Here is a 27,138-nt window from a genome sequence, read left to right as displayed (position 1 = left end):
GAAAATTTGTGTGTAATTTATAAAATTATCCCAATTTCATATCCTGAAAATGCCAGACTCATTATTTGAAGCATAGTGCAATAAACATGGACGTTATTACAAATGATATTATGATACTTAAAATAATAGTTAAATAACAAAATTTATTGGATACTACAGAAAATGATAAACATGACAATATAATTAAACAAGGAAAATACATCTCCAATTCTGAAATTTATAACATTAATAGTGTATTCTTATTTTAACTAAAGTAGAAAAAATGTAATAGCATAGTGTGTCTAAATAATAATGGACAATAAAAAGTTACCAGCAAGGGTACAATTTATCCTTATGGTAAACAAAATAAATAAATAACATTTCAAAAGGAGAACACAATGCACACGTATATACACATATATATATGTCCTATATATGTGTGTAAATAAATATATAGACAACAAATACACATATAAATAATTATTTTTAAAGATTAGAGATATATTAAAATTAAGTATCAAAATCATTGGGTGTGCCATATCGGATCTAGAGGCCGTACAATAGATTTATTAGATCCTCTGTCTCTCCACCTAACTCCCTAATTCCCCCAAGAGTAAATCTTGTTCTAGGAGGAAAACACTATCTTTTTCTTTCCAGTTTGAAGCACTGTTGGTCAATAGGCTTCTTTGTTTCTGTCACTACATGTTACATCATTACTGAAAACAGAGCAAACTACTAATTTCATAAATGTGATTATACACTTGCCAAAGCCAGATTAGCTGGAAACTAACGTGACAGCAAGATTCACCTCCACATGGATTATTTATGAATCTTGTTCAAGATTATATGGTCATGGATAGAACCTTGTATTACTGGAAGAGAAAGTGTAGTTATCATAGTGACTAAAGTTCTCAGGTGTGGGCTATGAGATTTAAAAACTAACAGGTAATCTGGTATCTTAGAGAAGGGGGGTGTAGAACTTAAAATAATATTGGGTACAAATGAAATATATATCCCTCTTTTTTTTCGTTTTGTGAGGAAGATCAGCCCTGAGCTAACATCCACGCCAATCCTCCTCTTTTTGCTGAGGAAGACTGGCCCTGAGCTAACATCCATGATCCATGCGGATCTTCCTCCACTTTATGTGGGACGCCGCCACAGCGTGGCCTGACAAGGGGTGCGTTGGTGAGCGCCTAGGATCCAAGCCCGGGCCACCAGCAGTGGAGTGTGCGCACTTACTGCTATCCCATGGGGCCGGCCCCTATATCCCTCTTGACAGTGCCTATAACTGAAGTTTGGAATCTCCAATATATAATATAGCTATTTTTTTCTTTTAAATTTTAAATTTAAGCCTAGTTTTTTTAATTTATGAAATGTGCTTATTAAGATACATACATGTGACATATCTTTTAATAATTCTTTCCTGTCTTTGAGAGATATACACTTCAATATCTTTAAAGAGAAATTAAACTTTAAGTAATTTATTTTATCACATGTTTAGTTTCAAGCGGCCATGGAAACTGCCTGAAAATTATCTAAATAAACTATATACCATACAACCTATATATTTGACTTCCAGCCCACCTCCATTTGCCCTTTACTACCTTAACAAACAAACAAACAAGAAATCTTATTAAATAAAAGGGAATAATTACTACCAAAAAATCCTTATAAAAAAGATTAATATTTGGGCCAACCCAGTGGCGTAGTGGTTAAGTATCCACACTCTGCTTCGGCAGCATGGAGTCCGCAGGTTCGGATCCTGGGCACAGACCTACACGCCACTCATCAAGCCATGCTGTGGTGGTGTCCCATATATACAAAAGTAGAGCAAGATTGGCACAGATGTTAGCTCAGGGACCATCTTCCTCAAGCAAAAAGAGGAAGATTGACAGTGGATGTTAGCTCAAGGCCAATCTTCCTCACCAAAAAAACACAACAAAAACACATTATTAAAAATGAAGTATCTATAGAAGCCAGATCTGTTTCAACTTGAGACAAATGATGTACTAGCTAAGTAAATGTTCTCAACTCAATGACCTTTTCATATCTGGTCTTATAAAATTTTAGAAATAATCAAAGAGATGTGGTCTTGAGTTCATTTGTCAGAGAATCAAAATCTTGATGTGAAAGGGGAAAAAAAAGAAGCTTTGGCAACGTTTTTGAAGGACTCAATCTCTTTTTCATGTTCCTAACTGAAAATAATTCCAGGCAAATATTATCTTCCTGATGAGAACTTAAGTTTATTATTTCAAGATACACGTAACCATTTTAGAATAAGATTGAACTGTCTTCCAAAACTATATTTATTTATGTATCATTAATAATGTATAAAATTTAATAAGAGTACAGGAAAGTGTTGATTGCTGTGATTATATTACCTGAATTGTATAATTCATAAATAATTTTCTCCAACATTGTATGAGTGATAATATAATGTGTGTGTGTATATATATATATATACACACACACAAATGTGTGTGTATGTGTATGTCTAAAATATACTTATGTATATAACTCCTTTTTAAATATTGCATTGCTAATATCTTGGTGTCTAAAATATTATTTAACATAATTTTGTTTTACAGTATAATCCATCCTCCCTAAGCAATACCTCTTTGAAATATCGTTTTATATCACCATCTGAAGAGAATATGAAATTTTTTTCTTTTAAATCTGATACTTTTTTATACCAGACCTTGAAAAAAGAAATTCCAACTGTACTTCTGCAAATTAAAGTCTCTTGCAATGTAACAATGATTTTTTTCATTTATAAATCTTCTCTTAATCTAGTACAATTATTATTACTTAATACTATTTTATGCAATATCATAACTTTTAATTACATAATTTCAGTTTGATAAATAAGGCAATTAAACACAATTCACTAGTGATATCTCATTAACTCTGATAATGGAAAGCCTACAACAATTCTGCTTATGTCAGGCACTGTGTTTGATGCTGTAAGGTAGAAAAATGAGCAAGGCTGGGTCTCTTCCTTCAGAGAACTTACTGTGGTAATTATCAGAGGAAGTCAGTATTAAAAATCACAATGTTAGTAACATTGTTAACAAATGTCCTCTTATTTAATGTCTATTTTGGAGGACATACTCTGCTAAGTATCTGAGGAAATATCTCATTTAATACAACAACCTCATGAAGTAGTTATTATAGGCACAGAGTGTAAAATATGAAACATGAGGGGAGAGCTAGGCATTGAGACAGTATTTTATTTATTTTGGTGAAAAGTGCAGGGTTTAGAGTGAAACCTGTTAATTTCAAGTTTTTACTCTTCTGCCCATAGCCCATATGTCCTCAGACAAGTTACTTAACCTCTCTGTGCCTCAGTTTCCTCATCTGTTAAAGGAAATAATAACAGTACTTACTTTCTAGATTACTTGTAAGTATTAAATTGGTAAGTCATTTAAACTACTTAGTGTGGTTTTTTAGATTTAGTAAGTATTCAATAAATATTTATCGTTATCATTATTTGAATAACAGGTGATAGATTTTATTTTCTGACTTGATGATAAAAGTATGACACGTTCACAGCTTACCCAGTTGATTTAAAATATTTGAGCTTTCCATCTCGTTTTATGATGTTACTGGTATATTAGTCTATTTTACTTAGGAAAACAGAAGCCACTCTATGTAATCCAAGAATGGATGCATTATATAGGAATTAGGGGCTTACACAATTATTAAAAGATTGTGCAAGGAAAAGTCAGAGAGGTACTCACTACATCTCAGAAAAAACAGGAAAGACTTCATGCTGAAGAGTCAAAAAGCTCAAGACAAAGCTTCTGTGAGTTTCATGTCCACTCACACATCCAGCAGCAACTGCCTGCAGAAAATTCTAACTTCTTCTCTTCCCATTGAGATCCCAGGTAAGGCTCTCATTTGGCAAACTGAGAACTATAAAGAAAAAGGAGTAGGGCAAATACAATTTCTGGCACCCCTGGGATAATGCAGAGGAGGTCTTTGAAAGTGCTGGCAGTGATGTCAAGTTAACAACAAACAATTAAGATCTCTAATTCGCCTATGCTCCTCCGTGGGTTTGGTACGCCCCTCTTACAGAAGTAGAAGCAGAGACCCAAAGACGTTACATAATTTGCGTAGGACCACCAGATGTTAAGCAGCGGAGTAGAATTTGACCCCCAGCTCTCCCCGACTATAATACCTATGTCTTGTTTTAGCCACTGAGTATACATTTTCATGGAGGCACATAAACGTAGCATGAAAAAAAGAATATTAAAAAAGATCTTCGAAAATTTTTTTCACTTAAATTTCAATAATATAGAAAACTTGTGTTGAACACATAAAATAACTTAATCATCATACATTTAAAATGGTATGTGTTTTTTAATGTTGGGCAATTGAAAGTTAAGGGTGCTCAAAACTTCAGGTAATTCGAGTCTGTACCGAACAAAGGAAAATTGTTGCTAGAAAAGGATTCAACCCTGTATAATTTAAAACTGAATATGCCCAGCAGTATACATTAACATCTGAAGGCAGAACTTAAGGGGCCAAACAATGTGATATTTACAATTAAAATGAAAGAAAAAGGTAATTGACCTTTAATAATTACATATACTGTATTCTAGCTTGTTAACTAAAATAATGTACTGCAGATGAATGTAGAAACTGGAAGTAAAATTTTTAGAGCCCCTGAAACTGTCTTTAAACTTTTAAATCACAAAATAAAAAGGCATCTGGCTGAACCACTTGCTTTATTCTGTCTTCAAGATGTACACCCACTTTGCATGCACAGAACTTTTTCAGAAGCAAGTTGTTCTAGAGGTAGTCAATATGTCAATTCACTAATTAGATTACTGCAAACACCAACAACACATCCTTGTCGCTGCTTCTTTAAGAAGACAGAGACGTCTCCACAATGAATTCACTAAAATGTAAACTAAATATTTGCCTGACTGCAGAATAGAATTACTATTACGGCAATCAGCAATAATACAAATCTTGGTGGTATAAGCCTTTTGCATAGCCACTTATCCTCTAAATGAGTCATGAACTCAGGGATGCTCCCAACTTTTCCATACACATGAGACATGGTGGTTGTGTGGAAGAATTGAGATTTCAAATGAACAAATATTTCTTTAAAATGCCAATTATGGCTGAAATGTCTTTAATAAAAATTTTTTAAAAAGAGTTATTTGTAATTGCTTTTTGCATTCAGAACCACCTTGAGAGACGTTCACATTCCTAAGATCTGAATCATGTTCATATTTTTTAACCCCTGGACAGTGCATTTATTAGTTGGTAAAATAAAAGGATTTTCTCTTATTGTTCACCATTTTAACTTACTAAAGTGCTTTTGAACTAATTTTCCATTTAATTATCATTTTTTAAATGAAATATACCTTTGAAATATTATTACAGAGATAGGGCCATCCCTGGTGGCCTAGTAGTTAAGTTTGGTGCGCTCTCCTTTGGTGGCCCAGGTTCAGTTCCCAGGGCGCAGACCTACACCACTCCTCTATCAGTGGCCACACTGTGGTGGTGGCTCACATACAAAATAGAGGAAGATTGGCAACAGATGATAGCTCAGGGCAACTCTTTCTCAGCAAAAAGAGGAAGATCGGTAGCAGATGTTAGCTCAGGGTGAATCTTCCTCAGCAAAAAAAAAAAAATCATTACCGAGATAAAAAGAACACTATATTAGGAGGAAGAGAAAGCATTAATATTGGGTATTATTATTGGGTATTATTTGATAAGTCATGTAAACTCTCTGAATCTCAGTTTCCTTATCTCTTTAAAGGCCAAGGCCATAAAATTCTACTTTCTCCTGATAAATATTACAGCTCTTGCAATTCTTGCCACACAATCAAGCCAGCATTGCTGTTGCTTATGAATATTATGTGCCCACTAAACTCATGGTTTTACCCTCTTTCAGAATAGGATTTCCTCTCAGGCTTACTCTCCTAAATTGTTGGCAATCGTATTTTTCTCAGCAGTTTTGCTGATATCATCATGCTCCAATTTTTCCTTCTTTTTAACAATACCCTAGAACTGCAGAATCTTAGGATGCTAGTTGTGTTCAGGATTTAAGGGATCATTGAGCCCTGTGTTTCTTTTCAGAAGCGCTATTGACATTTGATGGGGATAATTCTTTAAGCGCACTTGCAACCTTCTCTCTGTGGTGCATTTAATGTCCCCGGTGCCCCGGTCCTAGACCCCAGTAGTAGCCATAGCCCTCTCTCCCCAGATCATTGTGATAAACCCTTGCTCCATATTTCCATTTCCAAATCGGCCATAGTGGGGTGATAAAATAAGCCTTTTTATTAATTGTAACTTGAGAGTACAACATCACAGGAACTTAAGTCATTCTCCCCAAATCAAATACAAGTGTGAATAGATTCTAGAAATGGCAGCGAGGACATCTTTATAATCACAAGACAGAATCCCTTCCAAAATAACAATATTTCTTTGCAGCTGTAGCTTAATCATTCATTTTTTGTCTTTATAAAATTATGATTGGAATAAAATATTTTGTCCTCAGCTTCTTTCAAAAGCAGGAATTGCTTTGCTTTCTTCTTCCTTGCCCATTTCTCTTATATCGACATTCCTGCATTGGAAATTTATATTTGCCCTAACTTTGTTGAAAAGTCCTTTAATATCTTATGTAAACTTGAATTTATTCTATTTTCTGCAGCATCTCTAATCTCTAATACATTAATGTCCATTTTGAGGTTATATATTCTTACTTTGTCCTCTTTATCAATTTCTTCAATACATTCTATTGTAAGGCTTTTTAAACTATTCTTTTTCTTGCGTTGCTCTTTTTCTTATTTTTATTCTCTACCAAAGCACATCTTGGATTTCTGCATAAATAGAGTATGAAGATTGACTCCACTTGTTTTTGTCTTTTGCATTCTTATTATTGAAATATAGAGACCATCAGCTATAAAATGCTCCATTCACCCAAACTTGCCTAACTGGAGTGATAGGCCAACATATAACAAAAATATTTGTTCTGGAATTATCCTTTATTTCCTTTGGCCACACAAACAGGGGCCCATTAATTTGCATATAAATATGGTTTGGAGTGGTAGATGTAGAAATTATTGCCATGCTCTTATCTTACCTTTCTGGGGTTTTTCCCCAACAAAATGACACCATGAGAATTCTTTCCCCAATGAGAGAGTGTTGGAAGCGTTGGAATTAGTCTGCAGGCTGTGGGTATACTGCCCCAGGCGAATCAGAAGTGCTTGGGCTCTGCCTGCTACTGTCGGTCAACAGCTCTGCACTTTAAGTGAATCCTCAGCCAAAAAAAAAAAAGTTTATGGAAGCAGCTAACTAAGTGTAAGACAAATAAAAATAAGTGGTAATTTGGGTAATTTGTTTTAAAATGTCTCAAAGGAGAATTCAGTGGGAAGTATTGGAAGCCGGCCGAGCTCTCAGGTATGGTCTTAATGTCACCGACTAGGTGCCTCCAGAAACTCAAAGGTGGGTTTGGAAGCAATTAACTGTTTTTCCAAGTTGTTTCTGTTCCTTTTGTGTGTTAAGGAGATGTAACCACCAGCCATCCTGAAACTGACCAAGTGAGCCACTCAAGGGAGATGTAACCACCAGCCATCCTGAAACTGACCAAGTGAGACACTCAAGGGAGATGTAACCACCAGCCATCCTGAAACTGACCAAGTGAGCCACTCAAGGGAGATGTAACCACCAGCCATCCTGAAACTGACCAAGTGAGACACTCAAGGGAGATGTAACCACCAGCCATCCTGAAACTGACCAAGCCTCACCATGGGCACTACGCCCATGACCTTTGCCTTATTTGTGATGCAAAGATGTCTCCAGGAAGAGCTTAGGCCTCATTATGTGGAAGCATACTCTCCAACTGAGCCTGTGCAAGCAAATACCTGCCTCTCCCTTTTGAATATTCATTCCCCAATCAAATAAAAGTTCCTGCTTCCTTTTGTTTGGGGGTGCCATGACTTTGGAAATGCTTTCCTCGTGGCCTCCTGTTTGCTGCAAATAGCACTTTGTGAGACAACTTCCACTGACCGTGGAGTCTTATTTAACTCACCAGGAGGCGAACCCACTTGGTTCAGTAACATTAAGAGTGAGTTATAACAACTGTTTAAGCTTATCTGCTACTCAATTTCTGTACCTGTACAGCCCACATTTACTTTCCCATTTTCTTATATTTTATTAGGGAATGGATTTGGGCAACTTTTAGATGTAAGAAGGATTAACACTTGAGACTTTGTGAAGGTAAATTACTCACAATTTGGGTTTTATGGGCTTCAGACATGTCTTTTTGAAAGATCGTTAACAAGCCATCCTCGCATGAGATATTTACCACAGCAGAATGGACCAGTGTGTTTCCTGGTATATGTGCTTCTCTCTCATCTCCCCATTTGAGTATATTTATATAATTATTGGATATATATGTGACATCTTTTGTCAGTTTTAATTTCTCTCTTCATGTCATTTTGATGAAAAATATTTTGAAAAGGTCAGGTTTCTTTTGATTTGTTTTGTAATTTTCAAATATTACAAAATCTGAATAAAGGCACAGAATTTTTTTTTTTTTTTTTGAAGAAGATCAGCCCTGAGCTAACATCTGCCAATCCTCCTCTTTTTGTTGAGGAAGACTGGCCCTGGGCTAACATCCAGACAATCTTCCTCTACTTTATATGGGATGCTGCCACAGCATGGCTTGACAAGCGGTGCGTCGGTGCGCGCCCGGGATCCGAACCAGCAAACCCCGGGCAGCTGCAGCGGAGCATGCGCACTTAACTGCTTGCGCCACCCGGCCGGCCCCAGGCACAGAATTTTTAAAAGCAGAGGAAAATTTCGTTACAATTAGATTAGTTCAATATAGTAGGTCACTGGAACTAAACACCGTAGCAGATGTAGAGTCATATAAGACAGTATTTGCCTTCAAGCATCATCATCTATTGAGATAAAAGGGATTAAAAAAGTATCAAGAGGGGGCCTGCCTGGTGACGTAGTGGTTAAGTTCGTGCGCTCCTCCTTGGCAGCCTGGGGATAGCAGGTTTGTGATTCCCGGCGCCAGCCTATGCACCACTTATCAAGCCATGCTGTTGCAGGTGTCCCATGTATAAAGTAGAGGAAGATGGGCATGTATGTTAGCCCAGGGCCAGTCTTCCTCAGCAAAAAGAGGAGGATTGGCAACAGAAATTAGCTCAGGGCTAATCTTCCTCACTAAAAAAAAAAAATTGTATCAAGAAAATATATATTAGTGCTATGGGGAATCAAAGGACAGAGCATTCACACATATTGAAAATCAGAAAATACCCATGTAGAATGCTGAATCTCAGAGTTTTTAATAATAATGAAGATAATGTATTATTTCATACACAAATATTTTTAAATAATTTGACACAGCAGCTGAAAATACTAGTTTTTGCATATTATATATTTAATTTTCACATATTTTGCCATGATGCACATTTCTTTATTTTGAGCTCATTATCAAAAAAGTCATTTTCATAATTTTCTTTTTTTTTTTTTTTTATTGGTTTATAACATTGTAAAAATTTCAGGTGTACATCATTGTACTTCTATTTCTGCATGGACTACATCATGTTCACCACCAAAATACTAATTACCACCCATCACCACACACATGTACCAAATTATCCCTTTCACCCTCCTCCCTCCCCCCTTCCCCTCTGGTAACCACCAATCCAATCTCTGTCCCTATGTGTTTGTTTATTGTTGTTATTATCTACTACTTAATGAAGGAAATCATACGGTATTTGACCTTCTCCCTCTGACTTATTTCACTTTGCGTTATACCCTCAATGTCCATCCATGTTGTCACAAATGCCTGGATTTCATCGTTTCTTATGGCTGAGTAGTATTCCATTGTGTATATATACCACAGCTTCTTTATCCATTCGTCCCTTGATGGGCACTTAGGTTGCTTCCAAGTCTTGGCTATTGTGAATAATGCTGCAATGAACACAGGGGTGCATGTACCTTTGCAAATTGGTGTTTTCAAGTTCTTTGGATAAATACCCAACAGTGGAATAGCTGGATCATATGGTAGTTCTATCCTTGATTTTTTGAGGAATCTCCATACTGTTTTCCATAGTGGCTGCACCAGTTTGCACTCCCACCAGCAGTGTATGAGAGTTCCCTTTTCTCCACATCCTCTCCAACACATATTGTTTCCTGTCTTGTTAATTATAGCCATTCTGACGGGCGTGAGGTGATATCTCATTGTAGTTTTAATTTGCATTTCCCTGATAGTTAGTGATATTTTCATAATTTTCTTAAATGCATTTTTTTCATCTTGCTGTGAAATAATAAACACTACTGCCAAGAGAGATGTTATCTGCATACTGTAACATCAATCAGTTTCACAGCTGGAGATAGACTTTCCCTAAAAATAAATAGTGTACGAAAACATACTTCATACTGTCAGGTCAGAGAAGAAGTTCAATCAATAACAAAACAGGTTAGAACCACTGTATATGTCTGTATGGGAAAGAGGGAGAAAGAGATGGAGAAGAGTCTGGAAATTGACTAAATAGTCACACAATCGTAATTGATTTTTTTTTTCCTCAACTCCTTTGAATCTTACATGGACTTCTGAATTAAATAATGCTACGTGGAAACTATTACAGACCCATCCAGGAAAAGGAAATATTTTACTTATATTTGAAAACCCTGAAACAGATAATCCTTTAGCAGTTTCCTCTTTCTTCTTTTGCAAAAATGCTCAAAACTCCACTTTTTCATTCCTTAGGTTTAATCTTAAATGTTCCATTTTCTGCCAAGACTTATCCGTTTTCCAAATAGACTAGTGTGGTTGCTTTTGTTTCATTTCTTCATAGAATCCTGTACTCCCTCTTTCCTATCACTTAACACACTTACTAATAGTTGTTCTTGCTTCTCTCACTTCTCAAGATTTCTAATCGTTTTGAGGGAAGAGGGCTTCTTTGTCTTGCTCACCATTGAATGTTTCCTGCCTAATACAGTGTGAGAAACTGCAGATGTATAATAAGAATGTATGAAGTGAGTAAGTGAATTCTAATTCCTTGAACTCAATTGGCTTATCTTTCAAAAACTTGGAAATATCTCCTCCAGTTATTTTTTCTGCCTCCCATTTTGTTCTCTCTCCCCCCACTTCTCTATTATTTTATTAATACTTAATCACTTGTTAAACAACTAGGTATTAATGTCTACAGTACGTTAGGCCATTTGGACTGTAAGAGTGGACTATAGTGGTAATAGTGGACAAAAAATGGTATGCTTCCTACTATGATTCAGAATAGCATCCATCATGTTTCAAGATAAAGGAATTCTATGTTTTTTGTTTGGTTGTGGTGACAGAATACCAGCATCCAGTTACTAGGTATTTTTCTCTATTTCATATTGTTTTGGAATCAATATATCATTGGGGAATCATGCAAGGAAATACAAACAAATAGCTCAGATAGTTAGAACTGATGATCTCAGACCAACCAGCTGATCTCAGACCAACCCACAGTAAGACCCCTTCTTACTGTTTCCTTGGACAAATTATGTGACCTCTTCAAGCCTCACTTTTGCTATGCAGGAATCCGCATGATATGTAATAAAGATGTAATGAGATAACTTACATAAAACATTTAGTAATGCCTTATACGTTATAAAGGGTCAACGTTCACTGACTTTTGCTACTATAAAACAACTGGTATTCCTCAGAGAGCTATGTCTGTTCAACTGAGATGATCTATTTTTCATTGATCTGAAATCACTTAGTTATGATGTTTTCTAAGGGCAGACATTTGTGTGGAATAGATCTTTAAAGACATTTATTTCTTCAATTTTATTAGAATGATAGAAATGTATTTATCATATGTAATAGAACTATTATGAACTTGTTAGGCTTTTTCAATTTATGTAACCTGAATAAGGATAGATATATATATTAATATATTAATTAATTTGTATATATTAATACACTGTGGTTATTTTTGTGCAGAATGACTATACTTTGACTCAAACCTGCATATATTTATGTTCTATCTTTTTGAATATTTGAGTTGCCCTAATCTGTCAATGGAAAGGCTAGATCCTCAATTCTGTGGAACTTCATTAATATAGTCTCAAAATGTTTTCAAGTTACTTCTCTTTTTTGCTAGAGGATGAATCATCCTGTACCTTCCTATTATAAAGCCTATCACTGACTCACATTTTCGAAATTGCATACATTAACGTACTGTGACTGTTTATATTTTAATTTTAGTCTCTCATTTTCTTCATTAACAGCTATCAAGAACCATTGAAAATATACAAAAATATAGGAGATAAAGTAAACACACTTGGATTGTTTCTTTTTTGGGGGGCGAGGGTTGGGATACCAGGTCATTCACTCATTGCCTTGTATATGCGACCCTAAAAACAAACCGAAAGGAACAAATACACCAATTTTTATGACTGAACATAAAAATAATAACCCCGTACAAACTTATCATTTATTTGTCAATACAAATCAACTATAGCTGTTGTTTTATCAAGTATAAGGAAGTAAAAAAATGTCAACTTTCCCCAAATGTATTGCAACTTTTTTAGGAAACTTCCTGTAAAATTTAAATTCTAACAAGCACTTTGGCATCTGTTTTAGGGGCCTGTTATTTCCAGTTACTTTAAATGATTCTGAAACCAAACATAAAAACTAAATTTTCAAAATAGATGGCCTTACATGATATTTGCTTGGCCTTTAGCAGTGAGATATCAGCCTAATGAGGTAGCAGCAAAGGTTTGGCATGTGTGGAACCAATTTGTTTTTCAAACATTGTTAGCCTTGCCTGTTTCAATAAATGGTCTGTGTGAACTGAAATCTTTTACTTCCTCTCTGGGTAACAATCAGATAGGTGGGTGATGGTTTCTCAATGGGGATATTATTTGGTATGAATGAAAGTCACTTGTTTCCCAAATGACAGAATCAAGATGAAGATGGGATTACAGATGTAACCCTGATATCCTAATATCTTGTCCTATCTCATCCCCAGGCTCTCCTTGTCCTCTCGCAGGCTTTAACAGGAAGCCATACCATACTCACTTCCATAAATATCCACTCACTGCATATTGACATTTGTGTACCATTGTGTACACGTTGTATTATCTACTATACTTCTGGTATAAAAGAAAGTGCCCATATTACAGTATTATGCATTTTCTGCATAACTATAGAAAAGAACAGGTCATCATAAATCCACTATAGTTGTCCAATCTGTTAGCTAGATGAGCAGGGACATTGCAACCCAAATGTTCTTATACTGGCCATGAATAACAAGAATAAAAATTATAAAACAAGATATTCTACTTTCTACACATTTACATGAGTGTATTTTTTCTAGATTCTGTCTTCATATTTAATATTCTAATACTTTTAGTTTTGTTCATACTTATTTTATGTTGATTTATAATAGAAGCTGACATAATGCGTATGAATTTATGAAGATTCAAAATGAACTGCTACCACAACTACAAAACAGACATATCTGCTCTCACAAGAGTACGCTTTTGGCGTCTATTAAATTTATTATAAAGTTTTCAAGCCATCTCCCCCTGCATAATATAAATTTTAAAAAGCAATTTAGAAATTACTCATAGAAAAGTGAATTGCCTAGCAATCCCATGAGTTAAAATTATGTCCTTGAGAAATCGCTTAAAATAAAACAGACTTCATTAAATGAGAAAAATAAATCCTTCTATTAACACAGCACCCAAACTCTAACAATACAAGTAACAAATCGCCAGAGGCCTCAAATCATAGGATTCTAACCAAGGTTAATTTCTGTAATATTTTGAAAACTGAGAAATTGTAGTCTAGAGGAAAGAATATATTAAGTCACTAAGTTATCAAAATATCATGGGAAAATAACAGATTTAAGTTTTTACTATCCTTCTGATAAAGCCCCCTTGAGTGGGCAATAAAGGACTAAGTTGAAGAATACTTGGTATACAGGTTTGGAAATGTTTGGAGGTATAAGGATTAAATTAATATAGTCTTTTTCCTTGAAGACAGAGAGTAGCAATTCATCTAAACCTTTTAGGAAAAAAATTTCCTTTTCTCATGAAGAAGTGATTCCCTTTATTGCTCTTTGAAGAGTGTATAATGAATGCTAAATAATTTATTTCCAAATGGAAATGCATCTTCAGAAAAATTCATATTAATCTAACTTTAATTTACTTCAAGTCAACAAATATTTATAGAACATTTATAATGTGCAAAACTCTATGCTATAAATTCCTAAGGGATATATGAAGATGAGTTAGACATATTCCTGTTTTGGGGAGTAAATATAGAAAGGAAAGCTTAATTACAAGGGAGTTAGACACATCTGAGCTGGGTGTTGAAGAGTTGGGATGATGTAAACAAGCAAAAATAAGTGGGAGATATTTCAGACAGAAGACAGCACAAGAAATGAGACAGGAGGAGCTGAACATATAACAAACTGATATAAAATTAAAACCTATTAACTTATTTTTTCATAGAAAATGAGTGCTTCCTCATGTATAGACACATTGCCCCCAGAACAACCCAGAATAAACAGAGCAGCTGTCATATAGAAGTGTATGTGTGCGGTGTGTTATAGATAGGAAAATAGTGGCCTTTCAGTTCGACTCTGCTGATTAGCAACAAAATTAGAAATGAATCCTGTTCTTTGGCTACTAGAGCAATTCTCTTCCCATTATAGTACGTTGCATTTCATATTACTTTTGGATTATATTGAATGAAGACTATTCTCCAAGCAAAATACAAGCTAAGAGGCTGAATATTGTGGAGTTAGGAGAAACATGTCTCAAGCAATTTGCATGAAACTGTCTAATTAGTAAGTAACTAGAACATTGGCTCCAGTTAGGTTTCAGCTACATATAGTCATATTGAATAAACATGGGGTAAAGGAAAAGGCAAATAGAAGTCAAATTGCAAGGTCCCTGAGAGAAAATCTTCAACAATCGTGAGAAAGATTTCTAGAATGTAGGGTCAAATTCAGTCGTGGGGCCCAAATGTGGTGAGGGAGTTGTGATTTGGGTTTTCAAACAAATAACCTTTCAAATTATTTCTGTATCAAGGTGAGGAGACCCTCAGTTAAAAGAAATTAGAAGGAACTAAGGAAATTGCATAAAACAATTAAATTTCTTTTATAAATGGTTTCAGTAATTTGATTCAGCAAGTATCTTCACTCAGGAATATTTATTGATGATGTCCTGGAAACTAGAAATATAACAAACAACTCAACAAGAGTAGGTCTTAACAAACCAAAATACTTATCACAAAAACATTGAATTCTTGAAAAGTAAACTCTAAATATTTTTTTTATTATTAGTTTATACTTCAAAATTTACTCCCCTTTTCTTTGCATATTTTTATACACAGATATCCATTCTATAAATAATCCCTTCTATGCACTTCTTTTTCTTAAAAGACACTTAGGTTTTTGTTTTTTTTAGGTTTTCAGTAATCTAAAAATTCAGCAAATAATCAAATTTTAGCCATTCTTTCACATTATTAAATGAGAAGTTAAGTTCAATAAAGAGAACCAGTGTTTTGGAGGGTTCATACGTTTTTTTTGGTCTATATAGATGCGATTTGGGGTTTCCCAATACCACCCTCAGGTCAGTGATTTGCTGGAAGAACTCACAAAATTCAGAAACATCATTATATTACAGTTACAGTTTGTTAGAGTGACAGGACATAGAATAAAATATGAAAGAAAAGGGGCTGGCCTTCTGGCATAGTGGCTGAGTTTGGCAAGCTCTGCTCTGGTGGCCCAGGTTCACAGGTTCAGATCCCAGACACAGACCTACACCAATCATCAGCCATGCTGTAGTGGCAACACACATACAAAATAGAAGATGGGCACAGATGATAGCTCAGGGCTAATCTTCCTCAAGCAAACAGAGGAAGATTGGCAACAGATGTTAGCTCAGGTTGAATATTCCTCATGAAAAAGGAAATATATATATATATATATCAAAGAGAGGAGGCACATAGGGCAGACTCCAGGAGACACCAGATATAAACTTCCCAGTGTCCTCTCCCAGGGGAGTTGTGCAGACAGCGCTTATTTCTCCCAGCCAGGATTTGTGACAATGTACATGGAGTATTGCCAACCAGAGAATCTCGCCTGAGTCTTGATGTCCAGGGTAGTCCAGTGTTGTCCAGACATAGACACGGCTGTGTGGCTGGCCTTTATTCTCCAGCTCATCCAGAGATCAAGCTGATAATACCCGGCCCAAGCCTACCGCCATAAATCGTGTCATTAGCGTAAACTATTCTTGTCCAAATCCCACAGGTAAACAAAGATCTTAACAGACAGGATATTCTAGGGATTTAGATGTTATCTTCCAGGAATTAGACAAGGAACAAAACCTTAACGTGCAGAGTGTGCACAACCCAGACTTGCAGAGTTTTACTGCATGATGGGATTAACTTTTTATAAAAAAACACACAAAAATTTTTCCTTTAGATATTAGAAACACTAAAATTCAGGGGGAGATAAAAACATATACTGATAACAGAAAACAGATTGAAGAACGCAAGCAGCCAACTTAATCTTTGAAGAGTAATCTATACTAGATGTCCCCACTTTCTTACCTCTCATTCATTTCTCAGACCACAGTCAGCTGGCTTTTCTTTTCACCATGCTAGAGAAACTCCCCCATCACACTGAAGGCCACAGATAACACCTGGGACAATGAGTCCAGTGAATTCTTCAGTCCTTGACTTCAGACATCTGCAGCACTGGGTGCTGCTGATCACAAACCATGCTGTATTTATTTGCATTTTTGACTATTTAAAAAATATGTGTGCAAAAATCCAAACTGTCTACAAGTTTATACGATAAGTACTACTCCTAAGACCATTTTCTAAGCTAAATGATAATCAATGTTCACAGTTGCTTGTGTTTCCTTCCAGAAACCATCTACACACACACACACACACGCGCACACACACACACACACACACACACAGACGTTTGTCTCCATTATTTATTCCAAGTGGTATATAAAATATATGAACCAATCTATTCCTTTTATTTAACATATAATTGAGATATTTACACATAAAATATAAAGGTAAAATACCTTGATTTTTACAACTGCAGAGAATATTCTCATATGACTATGGTATAACAGAATATTTAGGTTGTGTAGTTTCATTCTTTTGATATTTTTCAAGCTGCTAGGATAAAAAATATCTTATTTGTTATTAGTTTAATCTTCAATTACATTCAATGACTTTGAGCATGTTTACTTATATTTATCAGCCCTTCATATTTCTTGATTCTACATTCTCTTTTATTAAAATCACTAGAACTCAATCTGTCATATTTGTTGTAAATATACATTTCCTTTTTGTTGTTTTTATTTTCACCATATTTTTGGTAAAATTTCTCTGCCAAAAAATTCTGTAGTGAAATTGATCTGCCTTTTCCTTCATAGTTTCTGGGGTTTATGTCTAGCTTAGAAAGAATTTCCAAACGACAAGATTATAAATGCTACTTTTTGCATTTTTAGTGCAGATTTTAGTCTGTACCACTTCATTGTTTTGAAATCTACTAACATTCACTTTGTGACCTAATATATAATCACTTTTTGCAAATCTTGCATAAGCACTTGGAAATATTGTATAGCGTCTGTTTTAAGGGGCTGGAGTTTAATATGTAACTAATAAATTTACCCCATCTTAATTAGGTCCATAGTCTGTGCCCATATTTCTTATTTGCTTTGTATAGATCTAGTGGCAAGTTAAAATTTTAACATCATCATGAGTTTCTGTTAATTACTTCAATACAGTTTCTATACATAGTGTTTGATAAATTTTGATTCTGTTTTATACACAAAATTTTAAGTTTTTCTTTTAAAAATAATTTCTGTTTCATTATGAAATTCTCTTTTTCATTTTGTTTAAATTTTTTGCCAGTTTTCCAACTTATTTATTTATATTTACATTCTTTTGGTATGTCATTTTTCTCTAAGACTATGTCTATCACTTTCATATTTATCAATAAGATGTTTGTATTTACCTTTATCTTGCTATATGCTTTTCATTTTGGATATTTCTTTGCTTTTTTATCTTTTACTATAGCTTCCACTACTGTCATGAGTGTGTGAATGAACATGCATACATTTGTGTTTGTGTGTTTTTTTCCTGCTGAAAATTTAAAATTTAGACCTCTTTATTTTTTAATATTATTATGACTAACGTTAGCATCTACACCTTTAAGTAATATTTTTAGATTTTATTAGTAGTTTTATTAGACTTAAATGGTTGCACAATGTTGATTGGCTAATTCTAATCATTGATCACCAGCCATGAAAGAACAGGAAATGAGCATATCTAATTTATCACTTTGACTTTCACTATCCTAATTTTGGTTTGTTTTTTCTGTAACATCATTGTTTATAAATTTTTTAATTTTATCTCCATAATTATCATAATTATTTAGAAAAAGACTCAAGGGTGCTGTGTTGACTGATTTCTCTCATGTCTAAAGATAAACCTTCATATTTGATGACTAGCTTGTCTGGATATCCTTATCCCCATTTTCCTTTGTTGAGTATTCTTTAGACATATCTCTACTATCTCTGAACCCTGTGTGGACATCTAAGGTCAGCCTCATTTCCCCTGTGTAGTAAAGAATTAACTCAGAAAGTCAGTGTTGTCCACACTCTATACATTCCAAAGAAAATGTGGCCCTTGTCTGGCTCCTGGGAAGTAACCTCTAAGTCCTTGGAATATCGTGTCTTGGAATAACAGTGTCTGTGTACCCGAGGGCCTTGGATCATGCTGCATAAACTCTGCCAACAATGTGATTTATGGTGGCGGCCTTGGGGCAGGAGGTATCAGCTTGACCTCTGGAGGAGTGGGAGCATAAAAGTCAGCCATGCGGTGGTATGGTCAGTCAGCCATACTGATGTGAATGACCCCCCAATACAAGGCCTGGACACCAAGGCTTAGGTGAGCTTTGCTGGTTGGCAACACTCCATATGTTTGGACACACATGGAGTATTACTAGGAGAAGTAAGTGCTGTCTGTACAACTCCATCATTAGAGGGCTACTGGAAGCTGGTGCCTGGTTTCTCCTGAACTCTGCCCTAGGGCTTCTTTCCTTTGCTGATTTTACTCTGTATTCTTCTTTCACTGTAATAAATCATAACCATGAATAAGACAGCTTTTCTTAGTTCTCTGAGTCTTTCTGGTGAGTCATTGAATCTGAGTACAGTCTTGGGAGCCCTTCAACCGTACCCCCTTTATAGTTACCTTGACCTTTTTGGCCTCCGGGGCATGGAGAACAGGAGGGGTGTTTGTCCATTTCAGGAAGTTGTTAATTTCACTATTTTGCTTTCAAATGCGTTTCTGTTTCAACTCTTCTCTTTCTCCTTGAAGGATGCCGATTATAGTTATGTCAGTTTTGAGTTATCTGGCTTCCGTACGTATTTCCTCTAGTCATTTGTAACTGTTGATTTCCATTTTTTATTCCGGTGTTTTTTCAGGCCCATCGTCCACGTTTTTGACTGTTTAAAGCTGTGCCTGTTTTCCTTTTTTGTTGCATCTATGTGAAGATCATTTCTATGATTATTTTATTTTCTCTTCCACTATTTTCTTAATTCTTCTACCATCCTTTTCATATTTATCTTTGTATATTTTCTTTGAATTTTTACTGCAGACAAACCAGTTTGTTAATTTAATTGATTTCTTATAGCATTTACTCACAAGTCTGTGAGATACATTTCCTGATGTGTAATTTTGGGGTGTATATCTTTTATCTCCCTACTGCCTTTTTCTTTTAATATTTTTTTCCTCTCTTTTCTTCAATATCATTTCACAGGTCGTATACTGGTTCGTTCGTGAATTTTTTTTTTAACCTTTGAAATGCGGGGTTACTTTTTTGGGCTGGCTATTTGTTGAAGGATGGTTTAAGTGAGGGGCCAGACTAAAGATTTAGGTCAGTTGGCCACATGGACTTTGACCCATTTTCTCTGAAGTTTTTCTCATGAATACTTTCCCTGAGAATAATTCTTTGCTCTGGTGTGGAAGGAACTAAGTAGAGAGAGCCCTAAAGCCTTGGATGCTCCTGATCCCTGCAGTGATTTAATGTTTACTTCTGCTGACCTGACCAAGACTGTCCTTATCAGTGATTCCCACCTTCTTTTTCTTTTCTAACTTGTCCTGTTGAGAAGTTGGCTACATCTTAAAAAGAAGCAGATCTATGTGTTTTCTTTTTAGCATCCTCTCCCATCTTACACTGCCTTTTAAATTGTCTGAAACTAATTGCTTAAATCATTGAAACTTAAACGTGGACAAAAGGGATTGTGATTTGTTTGTTTTTAACTCTAGCTTAGAAGTTATTTTTCAATATATCCCTTGTTTCCTTTCCACCCACCCTGCCATAGATCCAAATACTATTCTGGAATGTTCTCTAAGCCCTCTTCTGCATCCAAATCAGCAGCGAATTTTGGGTTTGCCTCTCAAGATGTATATTGCTAATGGACCAAAGCCATTTGGCAGTGCTCATCTCCTAAGTTCCTTTTGGTAGTTTCCAAAGATGTTTGATGTAAATGAGAGTTAACTGCCCCACAAATTCACTATCATGTTAAAATGAAAGCAAATCTCAGAACAAACATTGTCCCACATATAGACAGCCAACAAACATATTAGAGAGTAAATAAAAACATCTCATAAAATTCTGTGCTAGGAGTTTGACAAAATTCCAGTTCTCTGTCCTTTTAGGTTCTTTGAATCACAACTTCACATGAAAAGTCCATACAAAGCAGAGAATAATATTCTAGAGCCAAGATTCTGTTATCCTTAAGATTAACATCAGAGAAATAGCAATCCTTCAAAACCAATTTCTGGATATGGGTCTGTTTAGAGATCAAGCTTCTGGCTTGCCTAAATTCTTAAGCAAATAGTGAGTATTCAAAAAACTTTAGTTTTTCCAAACCTAATGAATTTAAAATTGAGAACCGACTTCTAATAGTCATCATGTTACTTAACAAATCAATCCTTTTACTAATAAAAACACATTTTTATTTCAAATTTGCTAATGAGCAAATGACTATTGATCTAGCTATGAAAAATAGTAACAATTTAGTACTACCTCTGGATTATGGCCTTTCTGATATAATAACAGCTGACTACCCCTGTAGTATGTTTTTCTGATTAAAGCAGCTGATTGCCCCTAGAGTTGAAGCTTAAACTAACTAGTACATACTTACTGACATACTGTCTATGTCACTATGCTGAAGTCTTAAAATCTTTAAAAATAGATTACAGAAGAGAAAAAAATGTCAAATTTACTTTTGGAGAAATTGGCTCGATTCCCATGATCAGCTTTCCAGCACACGAAGTACCATATGTCATTGCTCTTGGTAGCACTTTTTTATTTTTTCATATATTATATATTTGGATGATCACTAACTGTATCAAGGAAAAAAGTTTTGGGGTTTGAATTCTTAATTTTAACATGTTTCAGAATGGAGATTCAGGCAGATTTCTTTTCATCCTCTCATTCTTCAGTCAAATATCCATATAATCTTTCCAGGAAGTTTTCTTTCCTCTTATCCCTTCCTGTATTTGTTTTCCCTTGCCCAGTTTTTTTGTTTGTTTTCATTTTTTTAGTTTGATATAATTTCAGAGTTATAGGAAATGTGTAAGAATAATTCAATCTGAAAGCATGTGTTCAGTTGCTCAGACTTTATCTTTCATGCCTCTGACATTTTTTGAAGAGCACATGGTTGTTACTTTGTTAAACGTCCCTCATTTGAGTTTGCCTAGTGTCTGCTAATGATTAAGTACAGATGATACAATGTGGCAGGAATATCACATCCTTCAATGTACATCATATCAGGAGACACATGATGTCCATTTGTCTTTTCATCTGCTGTCTACAAGCTGGAGACCCAGACAACCCAGTGGTATAGTTCTAGTTCGAGTCCTCAGACCTGATAACTGTAAGTTGTAGTCCAAGGGCAAAAGAAGACTGATGTCCCAGCTCAAGAAATCAGGCAGCAAGTGAATTTTCCCTTACTCTCCCTTTTGTTCTATTCAGGCCCTCAACCAATTGGATGATGCCCGTTCATATTGGAGAGGGCAATGTGTTATATTCAGTCTACTGATTTAAATGCTAATCTCATCTGCAAACATCCCCACAGACACACAGAGAAATAATATTAGGCAAATATTTGGGCACTTTATGGTTCAGCCAAATTGACACATAAAATTAATTCTCACAATAATGTTCATCACTTACAAGCCCAGAAAACAGGGATATTTACTAGATTACTTTTCTGTACTATACTACCCCCTCCCACACCAAACAATTCACTAAGAGATGTAATTAATATTTCCCTTATGACTCTCAAATATATCTCCTCTTTCTCATGATCTCTGCAACTGTCTTAGGAAAAACCTCGTAATTTTATAATATATTACTATAGAGACTTTCTAAGTGACTGCTTTATCTCTAGCCCTGTCCTTTAATCTGTGCTTCGGTAGCTGTCAGTCTCGGTATTCTAGAATATAAGGTCCCTGACAGTTACCACTTTGCCTCTTTTATACACCGCAGAGCTAGAACAGCGTTTAGGACATAGTAAGTATTCCATAAATATTGGTTGAATAAAAGAATAAAATTCAAATTTGAAAATATAATTTCCATACCAAAATCATTCCATTGCTTCTCACAGATTTACAGACATTCTTCAAACACCTTGGCCTACCAAACAAAATGCAGGCTTATCATTCCAAATTTATCATCCACCACCCTTTAATAGACCCTGTTGCTCCAGTGATACTAAATTATTGTTTATCACTTAACCCATCAATCTAGTTTACAAGAACACACTTTCATACATGCTGTTACTTTGACCCTTTCACTCTTTTTTGGACTAGCTGGAAACTGACTTATATTTCAAAAATGCAGCTCAGTTCTTGCTTAATCACCAGGCAACCCCTGTTGTCATTTAGATATATATTTTCTGTGCTCCAGTAACGTACTTCATCAAAGTACTTAGTTCACTGAACTGTAATTACTGTCCTATTTTTCTGTCTCCTTGTGGGTAAAAAACCATTTATTATTTATGTTTTCATCTCCAGTTCGTAACTGAGTACACGTTATAGGTAGACAATCAATATATATTTGTTGAAAACGTGAATGCCAAACCCTACATATCAAATAACCTTTCACCCCATATCTACTTTCTTTAGTATCGCAGTTCTATTCATCCTCAAAAACTCAGTTTTCATCTCCTCCAGGAGAAATGGTCTATTTTTCTTGTTGGAACTCAACAATCTCTCTTTGCTCTCATCACTATTAATGTTTGTCATTGTTAAAACATTATTAAATCAATCTGATGTGTAATATAAATGACTATTTGTTTTTCTATTTCCCTAAGTGAACTATAAACCCAATAACAATAAAATCTATGTCTTAGTTCTCACTAGATATACTATAATAATTATATTGATGATAATTCTTTAAGAAAAAGCAGTATTACATTGAGGAATTGTCAGAGCTTTATTACAGAATCAAACCACTGGAGCCAATTGAGGAATTAAACCTTTTAGGGGAACAATTTTTATGGAGAATAAAAAAAAAATAACATTATATTGTGTAGAAAAGTATAGAATTGACTGCTTTGTAAAAAATGCTACGTAGACATAGCTTGATTGGACATAATCTTTGTGGTCAGACCATAAAGACATTTCATGTTCATTTTACATATAATTTTATTTTTGAGAATTCTTAGTTAAGTACAAATTGTGAAAGATTGTTATTATTGCTTAGACAATTTCTTCTCACATTGTAATAGTGATTCATACTTTGTAAATTGCATTGACATGCATTATCTCATGTTAATACTTAGTTATTCTGTAAAGTAGGAATTATCATCTCTAAATTACAGGAGAGGAACTGAGATTCAGCAAATTCAAGTTAGTTACTTTTCTAAGCTTTGTCATATCCTCAGTTGCCAAAGAAATGTGCAATTGTATAATTATGGTAATACAGGCAGAGAGAAAAAGACGTTTTTCAGATTTGGGGTCTGATCTAAAATTTTTTAATTTATGGGACAGCTGCTAGAAAAGCTTATGCTAGTGTAGAAGCCAACTATAGGTGTTGTGAGTCTGAAGCATGTTCAAAACTACTCAATAGAAGTAAAGCATTGCAAGTTTCAAACATCAAAGAAATTTCCATTTCTTACTTATAGCAAATACTTGTTTAAAAATATTCAATAGAATGATGACTTAGGGTCAGTTATTTAACACATATTGAGTATATGAGATGCCAAGTGCGTAAAGTACAAAATACAAAGGAATCTGAAATTTTCATCACTCTATTTGGTTTTGTAATGTAGAAAATTAAACAAAAGTCACCAGATGCCCCTGTTTTATGTGTGTCCAGGGCTGGGAGTTGGTAAGTTCTAACACGAAAGCAGGTCTCTTGGAACTGGACCCAAATTAAGACAGTTGACTTAAGCAGTATTCTCAGAACAGGAGTAGGACAGGAAATTTAGGTAACAATGTTACATTATTGCCTCTTACGGGAGTGTATTGAGTATAATTTGGAGGAAAGGATAGTGTTAGTAAACCTAGCGATGAAGAGTAAAATGAAGTGATTGGTGAGTCTTGAACTTTAGTCTTTTGTCATTCCAGGTCCAATGCTGATTCTATTCTGTCCAGTCATCATAACAGTTCTTTTCAGACATTCACTAAATATTAATTGAGTGAACTATATCCTGCAAAATATCATGTTCTTCTCATGAGCTCCTTACATTTTAAAAATATATCCATTTTCTCATTCTCCCAGTTTTGAAACATTGACATCCTCTGTAAAATAAATGATGCTACATTTTAGCTCACTAACCATAGTTAATAGGGTATTCTATATATACACACTATCTTTTGACTTCTTCATTCAACTATATATCAGGAATTGTATATAATTCTCCTTTCTCATCACCAATATAGTTCAGGCCCACATCATTGCATGCCTGATCAATAGCAGTGATTCTAAATAATATTTCTATTTCTAAACTAACATTCAGATATCCTGAATATCTTATTTTGATAAGACTTTCTGTAGCACTATGTTGATCATATAACTTACCTGCTAGAACAACTTTAATGACTCCATATTAAATACGCAAAAAGTACCAAAAAGCACTTTATAAAGATTGTATTCTCATTATTTTTCATTTCTTAGTAGGGTAGTAATATTTGGGTATTTTTATTGGCTTCTAAAAAATGTCAAGTTGGATTTAGAACTTCAAAAAAGAAAAGAAAGAACTTCAGAAAAGAAGAAATAAAAGAAGAAAAGAAGAAAGAAAGAATATCAGTTTAAGAACTTATCTTAATCCACACTATTCTATCCTCATTTTCAAGTCATCAATCTGATACCTGTTGAAGTACAAACACTGAACCAAAGACAGTGCAGTGATTCTTCTGACTAATCATTCATTCCATTGACACCACATAAACATGTTGCAAAAACATATGTACATAGTTGAATTAGACTTATAACTCCCACTCTTTCTCTGCCTCACTAGGCCAACCCATATTTAATATGAAAATAGATTGTCAATTTCTATAAATTTGAATATAAAAATAATTTTGTATTTGTCAGAGTATACTGAAGATGAGATGGTTTATCTCCGGAGGTGTTCAAAATGATGGTTATCAATGTCCAAAACCACTGTTTTAGATAGTTTTGAAGAGATAAGAAATATCTCTATAGAAATTCTAACTGAAAGTTTGATTTAGTCCTTGGACCAATCAAAACTCCCTAGAGAACAACATATAGCCTGAATCATTATATGGATATGGTGTTTTCTGAGACTGAATTATGAATATGCATAAATTAGTTTAGAATATATAAAACTCTTGGAATGGGACTCCAGCCATAGCAAAGATCTTAGTCATATAAACCAATTTTAATTTTTGTACTATTAATTTTTAAGCACGCCTGCAAGAGTAGTAGACATGAATCACATTTCTAAAAATAAATTTTCAGTTTTGTTGTCATTTTCTTCCAGTAACTGAAATAAAGTCTGGACTATTTAGATAATTTAGAGAACATAATGAAACAGTAATCTAATGACCAGCAAAGTTCAGTAAATGTTCTGATGCATCTCTTTACTACCAGGAAATAATAAATAGTAAGGTAATTTCCATTACAGTTAATTTTTAGTATGAATAAAATATTAATGTAATAATAAACTGTAACGTAATAATACATGAAAGGGAAATACAAAGGAATTTATTTGTTTCTCTCTGCATAAGGAATGCTTCTCAGTTGCCCCAAAGTTTAAAATATTTTTTAATTGCAGAAGTTATTTTTAAAGATGATCTAAAATGTTCAATTTAAACTAAAAATTTGGTGAGTAAAATATGACCTAATTAAAAATCAGTAAAAGAAAGAAATAATCCAGTTCAAAATGTCATATAGAATCCTAAAGTATATTAAGATAGTTTCATTTGTTTTTAGATTAATATGAAGTGACTGTATTGATTAACAAGATACTAAGTTCTTTCAAAACATATTTAATTAAATTCAAGCGATATTTTTCTTAAAAATAAAACTGTATTCTTCATATTGTCATTCTTAAGTCAGTCACATCTTTACTTCTCCAATTCAATGCTGTGTAAAACTATACAGCTCATTATGTGAAGGAAATTGATATCATAATCACCTTCATAACGATAGCAACATGTCCAAGCATCAATCTGTCACTACATTTCTGTTTAGTGTCTTTTGAGTGTTCCGAGAGGAAACGAAAGCTGAAAGAGCTAAAAATTTCCAACAGAATCTCTGGATATAAAGAATTTACATTTTATCTTCCAACATCATTATGATTTCTATGTCTTATCCCATTATTCGGCATTTATAAAATTGTGTGGTGACCCCAGTTCACATAATAAAATTCAAACTCCCTAAAAAGCACTTTATGAGTGGCCACAGCTAACTTTTTCAGTCTTATATTCCAGCCTAATCTCCATTTGATGAGCCATTAACAAAGAAACAAGACAAACACGTAAATAATTGGCAAAAACATATGTCAATACAAAACATGATTACTTAGTGCATTAGGAGGTACAGGGCCCAACTGCTAAACACTGTCAATAGGCTAGAATAATTAGAAGATTCTTAGAGGAAATAA

This window comes from Diceros bicornis, chromosome 11 (assembly GCF_020826845.1).
Source record: "Diceros bicornis minor isolate mBicDic1 chromosome 11, mDicBic1.mat.cur, whole genome shotgun sequence".
Taxonomy (NCBI): Eukaryota; Metazoa; Chordata; class Mammalia; order Perissodactyla; family Rhinocerotidae; genus Diceros; species Diceros bicornis.
Note: the sequence above shows the minus strand (reverse complement) of the source record.